Source organism: Pseudophryne corroboree, chromosome 9 (genome assembly GCF_028390025.1).
Source record: "Pseudophryne corroboree isolate aPseCor3 chromosome 9, aPseCor3.hap2, whole genome shotgun sequence".
NCBI classification, from domain to species: Eukaryota; Metazoa; Chordata; class Amphibia; order Anura; family Myobatrachidae; genus Pseudophryne; species Pseudophryne corroboree.
Window position 1 is genome coordinate 185,833,031 of NC_086452.1, and position 24,482 is coordinate 185,857,512.

The 24,482-nt window shown below is 46.3% G+C and overlaps 1 protein-coding gene across 1 annotated transcript in view; it reads right to left on the reverse strand.

Moving 5' to 3' along the window:
• LOC134957827 (flavin-containing monooxygenase 5-like) overlaps window positions 1-12,853 on the reverse strand; it is a 163,346-nt gene extending 150,493 nt beyond the window's left edge. The window contains exon 1 of the mRNA XM_063940026.1: window positions 12,723-12,853. The gene's annotated coding sequence lies outside the window, so the exon portion shown is untranslated. The remainder of the gene's footprint in view (window positions 1-12,722) is intronic.
• Between the last annotated feature and the right edge of the window lie 11,629 nt (window positions 12,854-24,482).

The window sequence follows — 24,482 nt, forward strand, 5'->3', positions numbered from 1 at the left end:
TCTGAACTTATACGCCAAATAGCCGACGGTGGAAGGTATTTTCGGTATAGGTACACTCTAGGAAGTAGGACCATGCGGGTTGGAGAAGTATCACCAGGGTACTGTGCGCATATCATACAGCCTTATACGTGTACTGAACAGATGAGAGAGTTAGGGATAGGATTTTTCACTTGGAAGGTTTGCAATATGGTAATGTCATATTCTGTCCCATATGTTCTCCCCGATGATGCATATTTCATATGCGGGAGGAAGGCGTATAAGTGGCTTGCCCCAAACTCAGAGGGATTGTGTTACATTGGAAGTGTTGCCAGAAGTTATGACCATAACCCATAATAAGATGAAAGACGTTCACCGCAATGCTCAAGCTCCTTACACTCATACTCACTACGAACACATCGTTAAGAGACACCTTATAGATAGGACAGAGCACGCAGCCTCTGATTTGATCCACGAATCCACCGGGATTCAATTCCTACTCACATTAGACATCACCCGTACCGCCAGAGGAATTATAAATTATAGGTATATCCACGCGCTAGCAAACCTAATAGATAATATCACCGAGATGTATGATGACACCTTCAGGTATACAGGGAGGGAGTTGCAAGCTTACAAAACGGAACTGATCCAGCACAGGATGGTTCTCAATTATATCACAGCGGTGACAGGCGGGTACTGTGTCACCGGGTGTGGTAATGAAAGTCGACAGTAACTAGGTCGACAATGTCTAGGTCGACCACTATTGGTCGACAGTAACTAGGTCGACAGGGTGTCTAGGTCGACAGGGTCTTTAGGTCGACATGTTCTAGGTCGACAGGTCAAAAGTTTGACATGAGTTTTTAATGTTATTTTGGTGTTGTTTTCTTCGTAGAGTGACCGGGAACCCCAATTAGTGCACCGCGTCCCCTCGCATGGCTCGCTTCGCTCGCCATGCTTCGGGCATGCTGCCTTCGCTCCGCTACCGCTTTGCTCGGCACAGATTACCATTCCAATCGTAGTCCACGTGGATCATTAAGTATGAAAAGGTTCAAAAAAAAGAAAAAAATTGTGAAAAACTCATGTCGACCTTTTGACCTGTCGACCTAGAACATGTCGACCTAAAGACCCTGTCGACCTAGACACCCTGTCGACCTAGTTACTGTCGACCAATAGTGGTCGACCTAGACATTGTCGACCTAGTTACTGTCGACTTTCAGTCCGGATCCCGTGTCACCTTGGCAACTCAGTATGGTGTGAAGTGCTGCACGTACATTACAAACAGCACTGATGACCCAACCGAGGTCATAGATCAAAAGATGGACGATATCTTGCAATTGAAGTGGGAGTTCCGGAGGAGACACAACCTTACCCTTACTGCTGTGAGTAATGAACTGACCGGCTGGGTCTCATGGTTGAACCCACGCAATTGGGTCTCAGGTTTAGGAGAATGGGCTCAAAATGTTATCGTGAGTGTAGGAAAGTTTCTCCTTTGTATCCTGGGAGTTGTCATAATGATTGGTTTGATATTTAGGTGTGTTCGAATTTTAACGCGGCGCAAGCACGGTACCAAAGTGATGAGTTTGAGGAGCGGGGGCATTGGTACAGCAACTGATTTAATTTATGACCCATCAATAGAGACAATGTTGTGATAAAACGTGATTCCACGGTCCGTTTCTTTCACCCGTTTCTCCTTTGTTTTCCCTCAGCAAAAACACACCCATCCAGAGAAGACTTCAATCAACATCCAAGAATGATTACGAAAATGTTATGTGAATTGTATTGTACATATGTGTCTTATCCTCATCTCTACAACCTTCAGGTAGTGGCACACATAGTCGACAGGTGATATCCACATATTAGCATTCACATGTGATCCCCCTCCATGTATCATCAACTAAATGTGCACCCCATGTGTTGGAACAAGAAGCCGAAAAGAGCTTGGCAGTGTTTGTTGGCCCACTTACAGACCCTTAATATGGGATGAGAAGGATTTAATGTATACTTCGCAATACCTCGAAGCTTATCTAGAACATAAACGGCACGATGATACATGCCCCTCAGACATGGATTTCATACATACATGCTTTTACTATCCCACTAGGTCATACATTTCCCGCCTACACCTCTCCTCCTACCATCCAACCATTTATGGATAATGTATTGTATATTTTTATCCAACCATCTGTAGATATTGTATTGTATATTTTTCCTGTTTAATGTTTAGATAGTGGCAGTTATTGTTGATTGCCAAAGGGTGGACTGTCAAAGTCGAAAAATATTGTAATGCATATACCCTGTACTAACCCCATGCACATGCCCGCTGCGCGTGCACTCAGTCCGCCGTGCGTGCACATATCCGCAATTTGCGTAGGAACGCTCCTGCGATCATGCGCGTGGTATGGGTATTTACGGCTGAGTTTCTGAGCGTGTAGAGGGTTATTAGAACATTACATAATTAACCAAAATAGTGCATTTTGTACCCTTAGCTCCCCTGCACCACATCAGCGAGTATTAATAGTTTAAACAGTTCCAGGACTAAGGGATTCGCCTTTGCATGATAGGAAGGGTCAGATAAAGGTTGGAAGGTGATGTCTAGTATCCAGCTGTAGGGTATTTTAAGAGTAACATTCCGGTGTTTGTTAGAGAATTATCGCATGTTCCAGCTTATAGTTATGTGCAACAGTAGAATATAGATATTAACTGTATTTACTGTATATTATGTATGCGGCGGGAATCCAGTGGATACCACCCACCAGAGCAGTTGGGGAAAGACATCGCCCACCTTTTCAAATCAACCTATGACCTCTCCTGTAATGAAAAGACACATCTCTGTGTCCAATGGACAATGCGATTACAGTGACCATTGTATTGTGTATGTAAGTTGTGTATAAAAAGCCCATTGTTGCCTGACTGGTCAGAAGACTCTGAACGCTATCTATGTGACGAGCGGAGAACTGGCCGGGTTGCGCTTGCGAACATTCTCACGTATGTACATTCTCTGTAGCCATTATTCTGTTTAGATTTATCTTGTTAGCCTGTAGTGTATGATTTGTACTATTTTACCTTTTGGAATAATCCACGGTGGCCTTAGAACCCTGTGATTTCAACTACAAATCGGTGTTGTGTCTTCACTTTCCTGCAAGGGTTTTAAAGTATATTTATCTGTATAAGGTTTATAAGTCTTGATAAGGTGTACACACTGCGGGTACTTTATACTGTCAGCGCTACGTAAGGTTTAAGGTATAACATCGTTGCAGTACTTTGCTGCTAAGGGTTTAAAGTGTAATCATATCATTGCATTGTATCACTATCAAGGTTTAAAGGTTATCAATTGTGTGTGCGTGCGCTGTGCGTACTCTGTACACTCAGCGCGGCGTGTGTACGCCAAATACGTACCACGTGTGGGACTCTGTACGCAAATAGCGTACAAAGTGTGTAGCACGTGTGTTCGGTCTAGCGGCCATAGCGGCTCCACGGTGAAAGTGTATTTAGAGGTATAGCTTTACGGTCTAAGATAATGTGAAGCAAGAGATTGAGTTTGCCTGCACCGCAAGGAATAATTTTGTTTAATAGCGATAAACCAACAGTTTTAAATAGTCATTGACATAATGTAGTTAGAAAAATTATATATACGTTGGTGGTGCAACCCCTGAGGTGTTAATATAGTCGCAAAAAATGAGAATTGTCCCTACAAAGAAATAGGGAACAAAAGAAAAAAGCCTCTTTGTGGGGGCACTCTTTCAACAAAAAAAAATTATATTGTTTAAAAATTACATTTTATTTCAATAAATTTAAAATTATGTGTATAGAAGAAGGGCAAAAATGTACCTATTGGTACAACCCTAAAGAACAAACAAACATGATTCTATGGTGAATACAATATGATATGCTCCTCCAATATAGCAATGTGTCTAAAATTAAATAGTTTGTAGCAGCCTCTGTATCAAGTGATATGTCTGAGAGTACAGATGATAATCCCTGTACTCTTGACACAGGATGCAATTTAATTGAATAATTGCCTTGAGCAATACTTTATGGAGGGAAATTAATTAATTAGATGCTAGGTGAAAATTATAGACAAATAAAATAGTATATCAAGTAGGCAAAGGCATGGTACTTGTGATCCAGACCATTAGCTAAATCACTGCAATGAATTCAAAACATGACAGAAATATCTTAATTAGTATCCTCGTTGATCTAATTATAGATGAATAACAATAATTATTTTATAGCTGATAGTCACACAAGAAAACGACTTGTGTGTATAAATAGTCTGGCGCATGCATGGAATACAATACAATTGCTTAATGACCCAATTACTTCAACAAGTATCTGAATAGCAAACTCCACAGCAGAAATTTATAGCTGATAGTCACACAAGAAAACGACTTGTGTGTATAAATAGTCTGGCGCATGCATGGAATACAATACAATTGCTTAATGACCCAATTACTTCAACAAGTACCTGAATAGCAAACTCCACAGCAGAAATTAAGATTAATTTGTATACTGGCTGATTTCTATCAATAAACTTACATTAATGTGGAGAGACAGTGACAGTACCCGTGCCGTTCGTCCGCTAACTTCTGCTGCCTTCCCATATGTGAAAAAATCGCCACAGTGAATGGGAGGTGAGAGAGTCAGCGGCCGGAACGGTTATGAAGAAAGATAGTGGCGTTACTTGCTGTTGTCGGGAAGCGGGGAGGGGTGACCCTGTTAACAATTTGTCATTGCAGGGAAAAACCCACTCCCGTCTCGCAATGAGTGCGCGACGAAATACCTATAAGAGTGGTGTATAGTCCTCCTGTTGAACCGCGTTGCTGCCGTAGGTTTGATACATGTCTCTGGTTGCCTACGAGTCCGGGCCCGTGTGCGCTTCACGGGAATCCCGGAAAGGACGTCAGAATGAAACTGAAGGCTGGACGTACGTTTCACCCTAGCCGGGCTTGTTCACCATGGATCATATTGTGGTCCTGCTGCTTTGTACCTATATACTGACCGTAGCCAATCATAATTAAGACTCTGTAAATTCAAATCCAATTAAGAATGGGGCAGTGGCATGTCGCCAGTTAACCAAGCTTGATTAAGATAATCACTACATATATACTGATTGGAAATAAGGATAAAATAAAAATAAAATAAAAAAGGCTATTAATGTGCAACATAAAAATAATAATAATAATAATAATTATAAGGCTGATTTTAAACGAAGGGAAGGATAAATGTAAAAAATAAAAAATAAATCTAAATATCAATATAGATGAAAATCTAAATCTAAATATAAATGGGGAACTAAGAAGTAAGGTATAAATTGTGTAAATAAATAAATATATTACGATGATGCAATTGATAATTAAACTGAGACTGAATAGTGATTCCCAAAGGTGTCACTGATATTAATGATGAAATGGTTTAATTATTGAAGATTTAAACTTTCTATAGTGTGAAAAAAGGAATTGTATCCAATTTACATGTATTGATACACAATATCTGATTATTCTATGTATGGATGTCTATAGAACACAACTTCGATAGCATACACGTTTCTTGAGACATGTATGTACATAATAGTTTCTAATAAGATTAAGAAGGAAAGAAAAAAGGGGAAGAAAAAAGGAAAAAAAAAAAAAAAAAGAGAGAGAGAGGGTTTAATGAGAGAAAAAAAAAGAGAGGGGGGAAAAAATACAAAAGTTTACCCCACATAAAAAAAGGGGCGGAAGTTCAAAAAGCTCTTTAGGTGGTTAGAAACGCTCCATAATTAATATTTTCATTGAGTCCCCTTGGCGAGAGAGATCCGAGTTTAAAGATCCATTTGGTCTCTTTTTTCAAGAGTTCCCTATTGAGATCTCCGCCTCTCAGGCCCAGCTGTACCTTTTCCAAACCAAAAATCCGTAGGTCGTCTGAGGAGCCGTGATGTTCTTTATAAAAGTGCTTGGCCACCGTAGTTAAAGGTCTAAGTTTTTTGGCGTCAGATTCAAAGTTCCTAATTGTACCTATATGCTCCAGCGCTCGTTGCTTGAGCAGTCTTGAGGTCATTCCTACATAATAAATATGGCAGGGGCAGGTTATACAGTAAATGACATTTTTTGTCTTGCAATTGAAGAAGTCCATTATAGGTTGGGTCAACCCGTATTTATCCGTGATCGAATCCTTGTGTAATATATGTCTACAGACTTTGCAATTGCCACACGGGAAACTGCCCTTAATGGCTGGTTGTTTAGGTGGTCTCGCCTCAAAGTGACTATTAACAAGTCTATCCTTGAGGCTTGCAGACCTTCGCCAGCTCATCAAGACTTGATCCTTCAGAATTTTAGTAAAATTGCCCCCCTCAGTTACTGTACCTCCCAGCACGATCACTTAAATCCACAGACCAAGGGCATGACACAGCTCATTTTCAGTGCATTGCATCCCACCACTCATTGCAAATACAACATCTATTAATGCTGTATGCGTGAAGAAAATCACGAAGGATAGCTCTCCCAGTAAGAGTAACCGGTTTCCTGATGCAAACTCCAGCACCTCATTGTTGGAGTCCATTATGGAACCCAGACACACATCATCAGGTGAGCCAGCTTCATACATTAGCAAAAACAGACAAATATTACTCAGCGCTCCTGTTCAAAACTTGCAATCCTAATTCGGGTGTGGTATGGAAGGTAGATAGTAACTAGGTCGACCACTATTGGTTGACAGTAACTAGGTCGACAGGGTCTTTAGGTCGACAGGTGAAAAGGTCGACATGAGTTTTTAATGGTTTTTTGGTGTAGTTTTCTTTATAGAGTGACCGGGAACCCGAATTAGTGCACCGTGTCCCCTTGGCTGTTGTTTTATCTCTCCACAAGATTTGATACATTTGCCCCTGTGACCGTTTGTTCAAACCATAGATATGTTATGTTTCTTCAAAGACTGTCTAAGCATACTGTATGTACTTGCTTCAAACATTCCTTGCCATAGGTAACATAAGGGTCAGGGACGTGCAGTCAGGGGAGGCTCCCCTGTCATCAATGATTAAAATAATACAAAGAAGATACTTATGACACATTCTGTGTCATATGTATCTTCTTCAGCTTTTATATTATTTAAATCATTATTATCCTTTTAAAAAATAGTTTTAAAAGGGTTTCGGAGGCACTGCTCTCGGTGCCTCCCGCTGTTTGTGTGAAAGGGCTGGAAGTGGGGGGCGGGGCCAAGCATTGAGCAGAGAAAACCCGTTGAAAAAATCCCTGTAAGCGGCACATAGTACAAGTGCCGCTTTGACAGGGGCGTGCTTTCAGCCCATATGAAAGCACGCCCCTGTCACTTAGTCAGGTTGCTGATTGGTCAGTGGACATACCCTCTGTCATTTCGTGAATGTGTGGCCGTCCCCGCCCGCCCGTCCCCTAGCCCATCCCGCAGCCTGTCCCCCTGCACAATGGCAGATGCGGTAGAGGGGGGTGCTGCCGGACCAGGGAAGTGTATGCAGGGACAGTTCCAGTGGCGTAACTACCATAGGTGCAGGGAAGCGGCTGCTATGGGGCCCAAGATGCCTGTGGGTCCCGCCGCTCCCCTGTACCCGTCACGCCGCTGCATCCAATTTTTTTTTTTAAATGATCTACTCGGCTCCCGCCCCATCCCACCACGTCCCCACTCCGCCACTGCAGCTCCGCCGCTCACCTCCAGCAGATCAGGCAGAATAACAGAAAGCCCCGGCGCTAGGCATGCTCTGATGCTTCCAGTGGGCGGGTCCTCGGCCGAACACATACTGTAGGAGCGCAGGAGAAATAGCCCAGCATCTCTTGAAACATGTGCGGTCAGGTTGCGCAGCGCTCGAGAGTGAAACTCTCTCCTTCATCCTCTCCACCAGCAGCTGCATGACTGATTCTGAGTGCTGCCAGTGTTCCACGGACGGGGAGTGCACCATGATCCCGCGGCCAGTTCCGGGTGGCGGTGAAGCTTTTGCCCTCCCCAGCTGCAAAGTACTGGAGAGGCCCTGGGAGCCATCATTGGAGTCTACGGGAGACTGTCGGATCACAGCCCGGTGGAGAACCTGGACGCGGGTACCTGCAGGTGTCACAGGTGGGTGCAGTCCAGCTACAGGGGTAGAGGTACTGGAGGGGTGAGGGGGGGGGGGGGGGGGTATCCCGCGCAGGTCCCCAAGGCGTCACTCCCTGTCACCCGCTGCTGTCACCCTTTCCCTGGCGTCACTCCCTGTCACCGGCTGCTGTCACCCTCTCCCAGGCATCACTCCGTGTCACCCGCTGCTGTCACCCTCTCCCTGGCGTCACTCCCTGTCACCCGCTGCTGTCAACCTCTCCCAGGCATCACTCCATGTCACCCGCTGCTGTCACCATCTCCCTAGATTCACTCCCAGTCACCCGCTGCTGTCACCCTCTCCCTGGTGTCACTCCCTCTCACCCGCTGCTGTCACCCTCTCCCTGGCGTCACTCCCTGTCACCCTCTCCCTGGCGTCACTCCCTGTCACCCGCTGCTGTCACCCTCTCACTGGCGTCACTCCCTGTCACCCGCTGCTGTCACCCTCTCCCTGGCGTCACTCCCTGTTACCTGCTGCTGTTACCCTCTCCCTGGCGTCACTCCCTGTTACCTGCTGCTGTTACCCTTTCCCTGGCATCACTCCCTGTCACCCTTTCCCTGGCATCACTCCCTGTCACCCGCTGCTGTCACCCTCTCCCAGGTGTCACTCCCTGTCACCCACTGCTGTCACCCTCTCCCTGGCGTCACTCCCTGTCACACTCTCCCTGGCGTCACTCCCCGTCACCCGCTGCTGTCACCCTCTCCCTGGCGTCACACTCTTCCTGTCACCTTCTCACTGGTGTCACCCTCTGCCTGTCACAGACTGCTGTCACCCGCTCCCTGTCATCACCCTCTCCCAGTCACCGTCTCCCTGGCATCACCATCTCTCTATCACCCACTGCTGTCACCCTCTCCCTCTCGCCCACTGCTGTCATCTTCTACCTGGCGTCACCCTCTCCCTATTTTGTTGTCCAGGACTTCCATTAACTTAATAGCGCCGCACCAACGGCGCTATTAAGTTATGGAAGCCCTGGACAACAAAATTGCATTCATGTCCTCCTCCCACTCCCTCCCCAGTCCCAAACACTGATATTTATTTTATAAAAATGTACAATATATTAGCCGCCTGCTCATCACAAGTTTTATGAGCAGGTTGGCTTCAGGCATTGACAGCGACGGTATTGGACTGAGATGCGAATTAGCGGCGGGGGGCCTGGGCAGTTGATGGTGGCCGATTTTGTAAGCTATTGGCGGGGGTGGTGGCCATTAGTGGCGGGGGTAGCGGGGTTCAGGGATGGTGGGGGTAGCGGGCATTGGCTCAGGGACAGTAGCGGGCATTGGTTCCGCGGTGGTAGGTGTCGTTGGCAGGACTCGGCGGACATTATGGCTGCAGTGCCTCACCAGCCACTGACCTCACCGCACGCCACTGCTATGAAGGGTCTATTCATGAAGTAGTGAAAACAGTGGAGAAGTGAACCTGTGGAGAAGTTGTCCATGGCAACCAATCAGCTGCTCCGTACAATTGTATAGTATATAAATGTTACTTCAATGCTGATTGGTTGTCAGGGGCAACTTCTCCACTGGCTCTCTTCTCCACACTTTTCACTGCTTCATGAATAGACCCCCATAATCTCATGTGTCAGTTATGTGCCTACACCTGCTGTGCCTTAAGTGAACCAATAACACCTGCTAGCGGCGCAAGTGTTTTAAGCTAAACACAAAGGCTTAATAAACCCAATGTGTTACCTAAGGACAAACTAGACTATTCAGGGGGTATATGTTCAAGATACCAGCTGTCAGGATCCTGGTAGCCAGAATACTGACATCAGAATCCCGACACCTGTCAGAACACGGATGCCAGAATCCCCAACACTGGAATCCCAACAGGGGGGTGGGGTGGTTAGGTTTTGGTACTAAGGAGGAGGGTTAGGCTGTGGTAAGGGAGGGTTAGAGGGGTAGTTAGAATACATACCTCGCCGGAATCCTGTCCGCCGTCCACGCATACCGATCACCTTCAGGGCACCTGATAATATGTGCACATACTCAAAAAGTCTTATAATAAAGTTTTCAAACCAGTTCTGTGCAGGAGACAACTCAGTTTGGTTTTGCCTTTTAAATGGTTGTCACATCAGGCAGACTCTCCAGAATCTCATCAATGCCTGTACAAAGATGCAGCGACATATGCGTCCACCTCTGGGTCAGGCCCTGAGTATGGGGACCACTGAGCTACGGGGCAAAGCTCAGAGTCTAATTACTGTTTTCATTAACTCCCAAAATATATAAAACTACAAGCGTATGAGCACAGATGTCTTACACAGCAGGATATGACAAATCCTTGTGTCTGCTCTCCCCAGATCAGGAACCTCAGATTAATATCTGATAAGTACAGGTGGGATTTTTCTGTAACAAAACATTACATACAACTAACTCTCAGCTCTGTGTCACATACACACTGCTTACTATGGAAGCATACAGAGCTATGGGGTTCTCTCTGCAAGGAAATCCTGTGCATGCTCTGGTAATTCATTTTTCCAATTACACAAATAAAATACTAAATGCAATTATCATCATTTAATTACCTTTAATCATACCTCATAAGCAATTCTTTCTCTTTCCAGATAAGTTACAATATAACATGCCTTTGCAGAACAATAGCATACAGGATACATATGATATAACACAATATGTAACTGCAAGTCATGCTACTGCTAGTGTTAGTACACTGCTGCACAGTCACAACAAGCACTGTTACTTGCCTGGCTTCTTTACGTACTTGAAAGGTATTCAATTAAAAGAGATGGGAGACCGCTTTCGGGAAAAGGGATACCCTGAATCTATCCTAGAGAAGGCAGAAGAACATGTAACCCAAATAGATAGGAAGACATTATTATTAGAAAAAATGCCAAAGGAAACAAGAGACAATCCCTATGAATGGGCTTTTGTAACCAAATATGGGGCGCATCACAAAAGAATCGAACGAATCTTCAAACAAAACTGGAGGATCCTACAGGATGACCCGGTTATTGGAAAAATCCTTCCCAATAAACCAATGTTCATTTATAAAAAAGCTAAATCCCTAAAGGATTGTCTGGTGAAAAGTAGTCTACCAGACAAATCCCTGGTTAGGACATGCAATCAGGGTTTTCATAGGTGTGGAGCATGTCTAATGTGCAGAACCACATACAAAAAAGATCTCCCAAGGAAAACGACTGATTTTACAGTGAATGGAAAAAAATACAAAATCAGAGATTTTGTCATATGTAATTCAAGGAACGTAATATACCTCCTAGAATGTAAATGTGGGCTTATATACGTGGGGAAAACCTCCAGGCCTTTAAAAACTAGAATGGCGGAACATATCTACAACATCCGCAAAGGCCTGGAGAGTCACCCATTCTCGGAACATTTTGGCCAAGTACATAAAAAATGTGAGGGAAATATAATCAGGTATCTAGGTATCCAGCAAATAAAAACCAATTGGAGAAATAGGGATCTGGAAAAACGGTTAGCGCAGAGTGAGATGCGCTGGATATTCGATCTCAATTCCTTGAAACCTAATGGTCATAACTCTGATTTCGAACTCAAGTGGTTTTTAGATTAATTTATTAATCAACTAATTAATAATTAATTTTATATTCTTGATTAATATTTTAATTGCATGTTTTAATTTTTCTCTTTTTATCTTCTAATCCTACATGTCATTTTCTGCACGACTATGAAATTCCATATGAAATCCCGTGAATATTGGAGTAAACCCACTCGGGTATTAGGGAAGGACTAAGTGGGAATACGAAGTACCACTGAGCTTGGTCAGAGTGGGTTACTCTCTGGAATATAAAAGTTATTATGGAATGAGAATCGCAATTTAAAGAATTGGAAAATGACGTGTTCGTTCCCTTAACAAAGATGGAGAATGATGACTCATTCACGATAGCGCCAGTTTGGGAATAGAATTATTCATCACAGGCAGTTTATTTATAACCCCTGTTTTGGGATATGTATAAACGAAAGACATCATGACCGTGGTGGACTTTTTATTTAAGATTCCACTCTCAGAAGGAATAGAATGCCTGCGATGTCAACTTCCGGTTATCGCTGGAACGCAAGGTGCGGTACTTCCGGAAAAGCCGGAGTGACATGGAACGCACACCATATCAATTTCCGGGGTGTGCTGGAACGCAGGATGCGTCACTTCCGGCTACACACGCCGGAGAAACACCAGTCCGCCTCTAAACTACAGGTGACACTAATAGAAATCAGGGTATTGGATATAAAAACCCCAACAGCCCACAACAGAACTATCACTGACTTGAAAAAGGTAGGATATACCTACCGAAACGCGTTGTCAACGGAAAATTCATCATATCTGGAGCAGTGGAGCAGTGACCTGTCCGGGACTCATTTGCTGATCCAAGCCCTGTGCGGTGGTGCCGGGCTATATCAGCTCTGGACCGCAAACTGCTTTCTTGAAAGCTAGCCCACCGCAGGGCCATAACACGGTGAGAGATCCTACTCCCTGTATGCACAGTCACTTTGCTCCAGACATTGTCTGTAGGTCCACATCCTTGTGTTTTAATCAGTGCAATATCATGCATGATTGTACCATTGTTTTTAAAAAATTTTTATATATATTTTTTGTTCCAATAAATTCATTTGAATTACTCATTCTCATTACCAGTCATTCATCATATGGTATGAGCGCCAATGCACGCTGCACTTTATTGTATTTGTACTTGAATGGCAACCAAACTGCTAGTGTACTTCCTGCTTTCGCATAGCTGCTAGGCCTTTACACTCCTTCTATAACCCTGAACAAACTGGGCGCTGCCCCTGCTGCACATAAATGCTTGTTGTTACATGTGATTACTAGATAGTTACTGGCAGAAAGGGAGTGTGTGATCTTGGCAACACCTCTCAGAGCTTCCTACAGACAGAGCCCTCTACTTTACTGTCTGCACACAAGAACTGTATGAGAATAACATTCACATTCAAACACAGTCTTGATAACTTCTTCTAGTCACGGTTTAAGCATTTCTATCTACATACAGGGCCTAATTCAAGGTCGATTACAGCCAGTATTTACCCTGCACAGAAACAATTTAATCCACCCAAATCCATTCTAACTCTTTCTGTACATATTATATATGTCCCACCAGCAGTGCACATGGTTCTTTTGCCCATTAGGGGAAAATGTTATTTTGCAATCAACCTTGAATTAGGCCCTCAGTGTGTATTTATGTGTAAGCATTTCCATACCCTCCAACATGACCCGCCCCACTAGGTACAAAATGCTCTGTTTCTGGAATTCCCTCTTAATTTATTATTGCCATCACCTGTGAAGAAACAGCTTTCTTATCATTTAACTAGTTCAACGCAGGTGATGGAAATCATAAATTAAGAGGGAAGTCCAGAAACAGAGCATTTTGTACCTAGTGGGGCGGGTCATGTTGGAGGGTCTGCATTTCAGGGAACTTGTGAAAGCAACACCTACTGTATAAGTGCAGTGTTAAAGTGGACATATACTGCAACACCAACTGTATAAGTGCAGTGTTAAAGTGGACGAATACTGCTACATCTAAGAGGCGTCTCATAAAAATGATTTACATCCAGTGACCTGCTGTGGGGCGAGGCAGGTGAGGCAGAGTCTTTCCTTTCATACTCCAGTATAAGCCAGAGTATTGACTATATAAAGTATATGATAAATACAAAAAATATATTAAAAAAAAAAAAAAAAAAAAAACTTTTTATTATTCTTATCATTTTTAGAGTCAAAGCTCTGGAGTAAAAAGTTAAAAAGTCTATGACAGGCGAGGCCCTACCATTCCCGCTGAGGAAATGGCCCATTAGAGGTGGCAGGCATCCCGAGAACGGATTCTCGGTGAATTGCATAATCGTATGCCCACTTCTGTATAATGGCAGTAATCTCAGCAATGTAATGTTAAGCGGGGGGGGGGGGGGGGGCTTTCTACAATGACGTGATCGCGGCCTCCCCCCCCCCCCATAATGCTTCCTTTATATTATTCCTCCTCCACCTGCCCCCTTTGATGCGCCATATCACCACACCACCCCCCAGTTGAGCTGACCTTGCTGCTCTCCCGGAAAGACCATCCCAGAAGTCGACAAGTATCCTTACATCTGACTACCCATGCTGTGCTTTTAGCTAGTTATTGAACTTCGTGCTTTGCTGTACATTAAACCAATTGACTTGTCAAATGTCAGTCCTGTTGGAACAATCTTTAAACTCTCTAGTCTTCTGTTCTGTACTGTGTTATGTATAGCTTTTTCTAGATCTGTTACCTAAATACTGATATCCACAATATATACAATTATTACTAATGTTTAATAATATATAGTGACTTACCTAGCTTTGGTAGGAAATTTAATTTAAACTTGGTTGTTCACAGATTCATAAAAACAACCACAGATGTTTCCTTATTAAAAGGTTAAATGAGATGCAGAGAAGAAACATGTTTTGAGGACTCCACATATGTGCAAAATGCTCTGCACTTTCTATCAGAATGCAAGTGTGCAGCCTCCTCTGTCCAGGCCCGTCCTCTCTGCCGGCAGCGCTGTAGAATCTGAGCACTAGAGCGCTCACACTCTAATGTGCAAGTGCAGATCTCTGGGAAAATGGTGCCACAGACATTTTCCCAGCAATTTCTCTACTGTGCATGCGCAAAATGCCTGGAAAATGTCCGCCATGCGATTTTCCCAGAGATTGCTACAACTCTGCTGCCGTCAATGCGGGACTCCAGAGGGGAAACCATTCAAGACATTGAATGGGTGCAGTGTGTGTGGTGTGGTGTGCACCACACACATTGCATCGATTCTTAATACACTAGTGGGTACAGGACAGTAGGCAGATGTATTAAACCCGAAGAAGGGATAAAGAAGTGACAAAGCAGTGATAAGTGCAAGGTGATAACGCACCAGCCAATCAGCTCCTAACTCAGGCTTGCCTACCCTCCCTCATTCAGTGGAAGGATCCCGATATTTAAATGATCCTCCCGCTGCCCAGCAAACATTGCCAGCCCTCCCGGTTTTTAAGAGTTGCTACCTACCAATCTGGACTACGCATGCGCGAGTCCGGAAATGCAGGGGGTGGGGCCTGCACGGAAAAGGTTACAGCTGGCCACCGTGGGGTTGTGGATAGTGTTGGTCATCCTGTGCAGACTGTATGAGAACCAGGCAGTCTGAGCGGCAGCAGTCAGTGTCGAGGAATAATGAGCAGAGCAGCTTTCTGTTCATTGACCCGGCAGCAAGGGCTCTGCATCCATAGTTGCCAATTCAGCTTATAACAAGCAGAATTGGGCTTGTTTCTTTTTGTCAAGTTGGGTTTTTTTTGTGATAGTCGCTTGTTTTGGGGCTTATTATTTTATTTGCCGCTTGTTTTTGGACATTTTTTTTTTTTTAGATACCACTGGAACCAATCATCAGAGGTTATTCAGCAATTCAACACATAGACATAGGCAGGGTTGGACTGGCCCACAGGGGTACAGGGGAAACCACCGGTGGGCCCTACTGCCTGGGGGCCCACCCCCTCCTCTATGGATCAGGTTCCAGACTGTGCTATTACTAATCTAGTACATTATCTTGCATGCACTACAGTATTTACTGTATATACTTATCTAGGGGACCAACTCTTGCAAAATGGTTAGGCAAACCAATGTGGTGGCTTGGCACACCCCCTCTAGAGACTGGCTACACCCCTAAACATGGGCCCCTACCACTGTATTGCCCCGGTGGGCCCTACATGCCCCTGTCCGACACTGGACATAGGTGAGAAGTTGTGGATGAATAGATGAATTTGGAGGTCTTAAATTGTGTCAGATGGCTGTAATTGCATTTCTCTGACGTCCTAAGTGGATGCTGGGGACTCCGTCAGGACCATGGGGAATAGCGGCTCCGCAGGAGACAGGGCACAAAATTTAAAAGTTTGACCACTAGGTGGTGTGCACTGGCTCCTCCCCCTATGACCCTCCTACAAGCCTCAGTTAGGTTTTTGTGCCCGTCCGAGCAGGGTGCAATCTAGGTGGCTCTCCTAAAGAGCTGCTTAGAAAAAGTTTGTTAGGTTTTTTATTTTCAGTGAGTCCTGCTGGCAACAGGCTCACTGCAACGAGGGACTTAGGGGAGAAGAAGTGAACTCACCTGCGTGCAGGATGGATTGGCTTCTTAGGCTACTGGACACTAGCTCCAGAGGGACGATCACAGGTACAGCCTGGATGGGTCACCGGAGCCGCGCCGCCGACCCCCTTGCAGATGCCGAAAAGAGAAGAGGTCCAGAAACCGGCGGCTGAAGACTTCTCAGTCTTCATGAGGTAGCGCACAGCACTGCAGCTGTGCGCCATTGCTCTCGGCACACTTCACACCAACGGTCACTGAGGGTGCAGGGCGCTGGGGGGGGGCGCCCTGGGCAGCAATGAAAAGTACCTATTCTGGCTAAAATACATCACATATAGCCCTTGGGGCTATATGGATGTATTTAACCCCTGCCAGGTTTTCAGAAAAACCGGGAGAAGAAGCCCGCCGAAAAGGGGGCGGGGCCTATTCTCCTCAGCACACAGCGCCATTTTCCTACACAGCTCCGCTGCTAGGAAGGCTCCCAGGCTCTCCCCTGCACTGCACTACAGAAACAGGGTAAAAACAGAGAGGGGGGGCACTTATTTGGCGATATTAATAATATTTAAGCTGCTATAAGGGGAACACACTTATTTAAGGTTGTCCCTATATATTTATAGCGCTTGGGTGTGTGCTGGCAAACTCTCCCTCTGTCTCCCCAAAGGGCTAGTGGGGTCCTGTCTTCTATCAGAGCATTCCCTGTGTGTCTGCTGTGTGTCGGTACGCGTGTGTCGACATGTATGAGGACGATGTTGGCGTGGAGGCGGAGCAATTGCCTGTAATGGTGATGTCACCCCCTAGGGAGTCGACACCGGAATGGATGGCTTTGTTTATGGAATTACGTGATAGTGTCAGCACGCTGCAAAAGTCGGTTGACGACATGAGACGGCCGGCAAACCAGTTAGTACCTGTCCAGGCGTCTCAAACACCGTCAGGGGCTGTAAAACGCCCTTTACCTCAGTCGGTCGACACGGACACCGAATCCAGTGTCGACGGTGAAGAAACAAACGTATTTTCCAGTAGGGCCACACGTTATATGATCACGGTAATGAAGGAGGCTTTGCATATCTCTGATACTGCAAGTACCACAAAAAGGGGTATTATGTGGGGTGTGAAAAAACTACCTGTAGTTTTTCCTGAATCAGAGGAGTTGAATGAAGTGTGTGATGAAGCGTGGGTTACCCCCGATAGAAAACTGCTAATTTCAAAGAAGTTATTGGCATTATACCCTTTCCCGCCAGAGGTTAGGGCGCGCTGGGAAACACCCCCTAGGGTAGATAAGGCGCTCACACGCTTATCAAAACAAGTGGCGTTACCGTCTCCAGAGACGGCCGCCCTCAAGGATCCAGCTGATAGGAGGCTGGAGAATACACTAAAAAGTATATACACACATACGGGTGTTATACTGCGACCAGCAATCGCCTCAGCCTGGATGTGCAGTGCTGGGGTGGCTTGGTCGGAGTCACTGACTGAAAATATTGATACCCTGGATAGGGACAGTATTTTATTGACTATAGAGCATTTAAAGGATGCATTTCTTTATATGCGAGATGCACAGAGAGATATTTGCACTCTGGCATCAAGAGTAAGTGCGATGTCCATATCTGCCAGAAGAAGTTTATGGACGCGACAGTGGTCAGGTGATGCGGATTCCAAACGGCATATGGAAGTATTGCCGTATAAGGGGGAGGAATTATTTGGGGTCGGTCTATCGGATTTGGTGGCCACGGCAACAGCCGGGAAATCCACCTTTTTACCTCAGGTCACCTCCCAGCAGAAAAAGACACAGTCTTTTCAGCCGCAGTCCTTTCGTTCCTATAAGAACAAGCGGGCAAAAGGACATTCATATTTGCCCCGAGGCAAAGGAAAGGGTAAGAGACTGCAGCAAGCAGCTCCTTCCCAGGAGCAGAAGCCCTCCCCGGCTTCTGCAAAGGCCTCAGCATGACGCTGGGACCTTACAAGCGGACTCAGGGGCGGTGGGGGGTCGCCTCAAGAATTTCAGCGCACAGTGGGCTCACTCGAAGGTGGACCCCTGGATCCTGCAGGTAGTATCTCAGGGTTACAGGTTGGAATTCGAGAAGTCTCCCCCTCGCCGGTTCCTAAAGTCTGCTTTGCCAACGTCTCCCTCCGACAGGGCGACGGTATTGGAAGCCATTCACAAGCTGTATTCTCAGCAGGTGATAGTCAAGGTACCCCTTTTACAACAGGGAAAGGGGTATTACTCCACGCTATTTGTGGTACCGAAGCCGGACGGCTCGGTAAGACCTATTCTAAATCTGAAATCTCTGAACCTGTACATACAAAAATTCAAGTTCAAGATGGAGTCACTCAGAGCAGTGATAGCGAATCTGGAAGAAGGGGATTTTATGGTGTCCTTGGACATCAAGGATGCTTACCTTCATGTCCCAATTTGCCCTTCACACCAAGGGTACCTCAGGTTCGTGGTACAAAACTGTCATTATCAGTTTCAGACGCTGCCGTTTGGATTGTCCACGGCACCCCGGGTCTTTACCAAGGTAATGCCCGAAATGATGATCCTTCTTCGAAGAAAAGGCGTATTAATTATCCCTTACTTGGACGATCTCCTGATAAGGGCAAGGTCCAGAGAACAGCTGGAGGTCGGAGTAGCACTAACCCAAGTAGTGCTCCAACAGCACGGGTGGATTCTGAATTTTCCAAAATCCCAACTGATCCCGACGACACGTCTGCTGTTCCTAGGGATGATTCTTGACACTGTTCAGAAAAAGGTATTTCTTCCGGAGGAGAAAGCCAGGGAGTTATCCGAACTCGTCAGGAACCTCCTAAAACCAGGGAAAGTGTCTGTGCATCAATGCACAAGAGTCCTGGGAAAAATGGTGGCTTCTTACGAAGCGATTCCATTCAGCAGATTCCATGCACAAATTTTTCAGTGGGATCTACTGGACAAATGGTCCGGATCGCATCTGCAGATGCATCAGCGGATAAATTTGTCGACAAGGACAAGGGTGTCTCTGCTATGGTGGTTGCAGAGTGCTCATCTGTTAGAGGGCCGCAGATTCGGCATACAGAACTGGGTCCTAGTGACCACGGATGCCAGCCTGAGAGGCTGGGGAGCGGTCACACAGGGAAGAAACTTCCAGGGCTTGTGGTCAAGCCTGGAAACGTCTCTTCACATAAATATACTGGAACTAAGAGCAATTTACAATGCTCTAAGCCTGGCAAAACCTCTGCTTCAGGGTCAGCCGGTGTTGATCCAGTCGGACAACATCACGGCAGTCGCCCACGTAAACAGACAAGGCGGCACAAGAAGCAGGAGGGCAATGGCAGAAGCTGCAAGGATTCTTCGCTGGGCAGAAAATCATGTGATAGCACTGTCAGCAGTGTTCATCCCGGGAGTGGACAACTGGGAAGCAGACTTCCTCAGCAGACACGATCTTCACCCGGGAGAGTGGGGACTTCATCCAGAAGTCTTCCACATGATTGTGGTCCATTGGGAAAGACCAATGGTGGACATGATGGCGTCCCGCCTCAACAAAAAACTGGACAGGTATTGCGCCAGGTCAAGAGACCCTCAGGCAATAGCTGTGGACGCTCTGGTAACACCATGGGTGTACCAGTCAGTGTATGTGTTCCCTCCTCTGCCTCTCATACCCAAGGTACTGAGAATTATACGGCAAAGGGGAGTAAGAACGATACTCGTGGCTCCGGACTGGCCAAGAAGGACTTGGTACCCGGAACTTCAGGAGATGCTCACGGAAGATCCGTGGCCTCTACCTCTAAGAAGGGACCTGCTTCAGCAGGGACCGTGTCTATTCCAAGACTTACCGCGGCTGCGTTTGACGGCATGGCGGTTGAACGCCGGATCCTAAGGGAAAAAGGCATTCCGGAAGAGGTCATCCCTACCCTGGTCAAAGCCAGGAAGGAGGTGACTGCACAACATTATCACCGCATTTGGAGAAAATATGTTGCGTGGTGTGAGGCCAGGAGGGCCCCGACGGAGGAATTTCAACTGGGTCGATTCCTACAGATTTTCTCAAATCCCATTGGTTTGAGCCACTCAAATCGGTGGATTTGAAATATCTTACATGGAAAGTAACCATGCTACTGGCCCTGGCTTCGGCCAGGAGAGTGTCAGAATTGGCGGCTTCATCGTACAAAAGCCCATATCTGATTTTCCATTCGGACAGGGCAGAACTGCGGACGCGTCCTCAGTTTCTCCCTAAGGTGGTATCAGCGTTTCACCTGAACCAGCCTATTGTGGTGCCTGCGGCTACTAGCGATTTGGAGGACTCCAAGTTGCTGGACGTTGTCAGAGCATTAAAAATATATTTCTCTATCGTCCTAGTGGATGCTGGGGTTCCTGAAAGGACCATGGGGAATAGCGGCTCCGCAGGAGACAGGGCACAAAAGTAAAGCTTTCCGATCAGGTGGTGTGCACTGGCTCCTCCCCCTATGACCCTCCTCCAAGCCAGTTAGATTTTTGTGCCCGGCCGAGAAGGGTGCAATCTAGGTGGCTCTCCTAAAGAGCTGCTTAGAAAAGTTTAGCTTAGGTTTTTTATTTTACAGTGAGTCCTGCTGGCAACAGGATCACTGCAACGAGGGACTTAGGGGAGAAGAAGTGAACTCACCTGCGTGCAGGATGGATTGGCTTCTTGGCTACTGGACATCAGCTCCAGAGGGACGATCACAGGTACAGCCTGGATGGTCACCGGAGCCTTGCCGCCGGCCCCCTTGCAGATGCTGAAGTAAGAAGAGGTCCAGAATCGGCGGCAGAAGACTCCTCAGTCTTCTAAAGGTAGCGCACAGCACTGCAGCTGTGCGCCATTTTCCTCTCAGCACACTTCACACGGCAGTCACTGAGGGTGCAGGGCGCTGGGAGGGGGGCGCCCTGGGAGGCAAATGAATACCTATTTTGGCTAAAAATACCTCACATATAGCCTCCGGAGGCTATATGGAGATATTTAACCCCTGCCAGAATCCGTTAAGAGCGGGAGACGAGGCCGCCGAAAAAGGGGCGGGGCCTATCTCCTCAGCACACAGCGCCATTTTCCCTCACAGAAAGGCTGGAGGGAAGGCTCCCAGGCTCTCCCCTGCACTGCACTACAGAAACAGGGTTAAAACAGAGAGGGGGGGCACTAATTTGGCGATATGCTTATATATTAAGATGCTATAAGGGAAAACACTTATATAAGGTTGTCCCTATATAATTATAGCGTTTTTGGTGTGTGCTGGCAAACTCTCCCTCTGTCTCTCCAAAGGGATAGTGGGTCCTGTCCTCTATCAGAGCATTCCCTGTGTGTGTGCTGGGTGTCGGTACGTGTGTGTCGACATGTAGGAGGACGATGTTGGTGAGGAGGCGGAGCAATTGCCTGTAATGGTGATGTCACTCTCTAGGGAGTCGACACCGGAATGGATGGCTTATTTAGGAAATTACGTGATAATGTCAACACGCTGCAAGGTCGGTTGACGACATGAGACGGCCGACGAAAAATTAGTACCGGTCCAGACGTCTCAAAAACACCGTCAGGGGTTTTAAAACGCCCGTTTACTTTAGTCGGTCGACACAGACACAGACAGGGACACTGAATCCAGTGTCGACGGTGAATAAACAAACGTATTCCTTATTAGGGCCACACGTTAAAGGCAATGAAGGAGGTGTTACATTTTTCTGATACTACAAGTACCACAAAAGAGGGTATTATGTGGGATGTGAAAAAACTACCATAGTTTTTCCTGAATCAGATAAATTAAATAAAGTGTGTGATGATGCGTGGGTTCCCCCCGATAGAAAATTATGGGCGGTATACCCTTTCCCGCCAGAAGTTAGGGCGCGTTGGGAAACACCCCTTAAGGTGGATAAGGCGCTCACACGCTTATCAAAACAAGTGGCGGTACCGTCTATAGATAGGGCCGTCCTCAAGGACCAGCTGACAGGAGGCTGGAAAATATCATAAAAAGTATATACACACATACTGGTGTTATACTGCGACCAGCGATCGCCTCAGCCTGGATGTGCAGAGCTGGGTTGGCTTGGTCGGATTCCCTGACTAAAAATATTGATACCCTTGACAGGGACAGTATTTTATTGACTATAGAGCATTTAAAGGATGCATTTCTATATATGCGAGATGCACAGAGGGATATTTGCACTCTGGCATCATGAGTAAATGCGATGTCCATAACTGCCAGAAGATGTTATGGACACGACAGTGGTCAGGTGATGCAGATTCCAAACGGCACAAAGGTGTATTGCCGTATAAAGGAAGAGGAGTTATTTGGGGTCGGTCCATCGGACCTGGTGACCACGGCAACTGCTGGAAAATCCACCGTTTTTTACCCTAAGTCACATCTCTGCAGAAAAAGACACCGTCTTTTCAGCCTCAGTCCTCTCGTCCCTATAAGATCATATCTGCCCAGGGATAGAGGAAAGGGAAGAAGACTGCAGCAGGCAGCCCATTCCCAGGAACAGAAGCGTTCCACCGCTTCTGACAAGTTCTCAGCATGGCGCTGAGACCGTACAGGACCCCTGGATCCTACAAGTAGTATCCCGGGGGTACAGATTGGAATGTCGAGACGTTTCCCCTTCGCAGGCTCCTGAAGTCTGCTTTACCAAGGTCTCCCTCCGACAAGGAGGCAGTATGGAAAAAAATTCACAAGCTGTATTCCCAGCAGGTGATAATTAAATTACCCCTCCTACTACAAGAAAAGGGGTATGATTCCACACTATATTGTGGTACTGAAGCCAGAAGGCTAGGTGAGACTTATTCTAAAAATTTTTTTTTGAACACTTACAAAGGTTCAAATCAAGATGGAGTCACTCAGAGCAGTGATAACGAACCAGGAAGAAGGGGACTATATAGTGTCCCGGGACATCAGGGATGCTTACCTCTATGTCCCAAATTTGCCCTTCTCACTAAGGGTACCTCAGGTTCGTGGTGCAGAACTGTCACTATCAGTTTCAGACGCTGCCGTTTGGATTGTCCACGGCACCCCGGGTCTTTACCAAGGTAATGGCCGAAATGATGATTCTTCTTCGAAGAAAAGGCGTCTTAATTATCCCTTACTTGGACGATCTCCTGATAAGGGCATAGTCCAGGGAACAGTTGGAGGTCGGAGTAGCACTATCTCGGATACTGCTACAACAGCACGGGTGGATTCTAAATATTCCAAAATCGCAGCTGATCCCGACGACACGTCTGCTGTGCCTAGGGATGATTCTGGACACAGTCCAGAAAAAGGTGTTTCTCCCGGAAGAGAAAGCCAGGGAGTTATCCGAGCTAGTCAGGAACCTCCTAAAAACAGTGCATCATTGCACAAGGGTCCTGGTAAAAATGGTGGCTTCCTACGAAGCAATTCCATTCGGCAGATTTCACGCAAGAACTTTTCAGTGGGATCTGCTGGACAAATGGTCCGGATCGCATCTTCAGATGCATCAGCGGATAACCCTATATCCAAGGACAAGGGTGTCTCTCCTGTGGTGGTTATAGAGTGCTCATCTTCTAGAGGGCCGCAGATTCGGCATTCAGGATTGGATGCTGGTGACCACGGAGCCCAGCCCGAGAGGCTGGGGAGCAGTCACACAAGGAAAAAATTTCCAGGGAGTGTGATCAAGTCTGGAGATTTTTCTCCACATAAATATACTGGAGCTAAGGGTAAATTTATAATGCTCTAAGCTTAGCAAGACCTCTGCTTCAAGGTCAGCCGGTATTGATCCAGTGGGAAAAACATCACGGCAGTCGCCCACGTAAACAGACAGGGTGACACAAGAAGCAGGAGGGCAATGGCAAAAACTGCAAGGACTTTTCGCTGGGCGGAAAATCATGTGATAGCACTGTCTGCAGTGTTTCATCCCGGGAATGGAAACTGGGAAGCAGACTTCCTCAGCAGGCACGACCTCCACCCGGGAGAGTGGAAACTTCATCGGGAAGTTTTTTCCACATGATTGTAAACCGTTGGGAAATACCAAAGGTGGACATGATGGCGTCCCGTCTGAACAAAAAACGGGACAGGTATTGCGCCAGGTCAAGAGACCCTCAGGCAATAGCTGTGGACGTTCTGGTAACACCGTGGGTGTACCAGTCGGTGTATGTGTTCCCTCCTCTGCTTCTCATACCTAAGGTGCTGAGAATTATAAGACGTAGAGGAGTAAGAACTATACTCATGGCTCCGGATTGGCCAAGAAGGACTTGGTACCCGGAACTTCAAGAGATGCTTACAGAGGTCTTATGGCCTCTGCCGCTAAGAAGGGACTTGCTTCAGCAAGTACCATGTCTGTTCCAAGACTTACCGCAGCTGCGTTTGTCGGCATGGCGGTGGAAAGCCGGATCCTAAGGGAAAAAGGCATTCCGGAAGAGGTCATTCCTACCCTGGTCAAAGCCAGAAAGGAGGTGACCGCA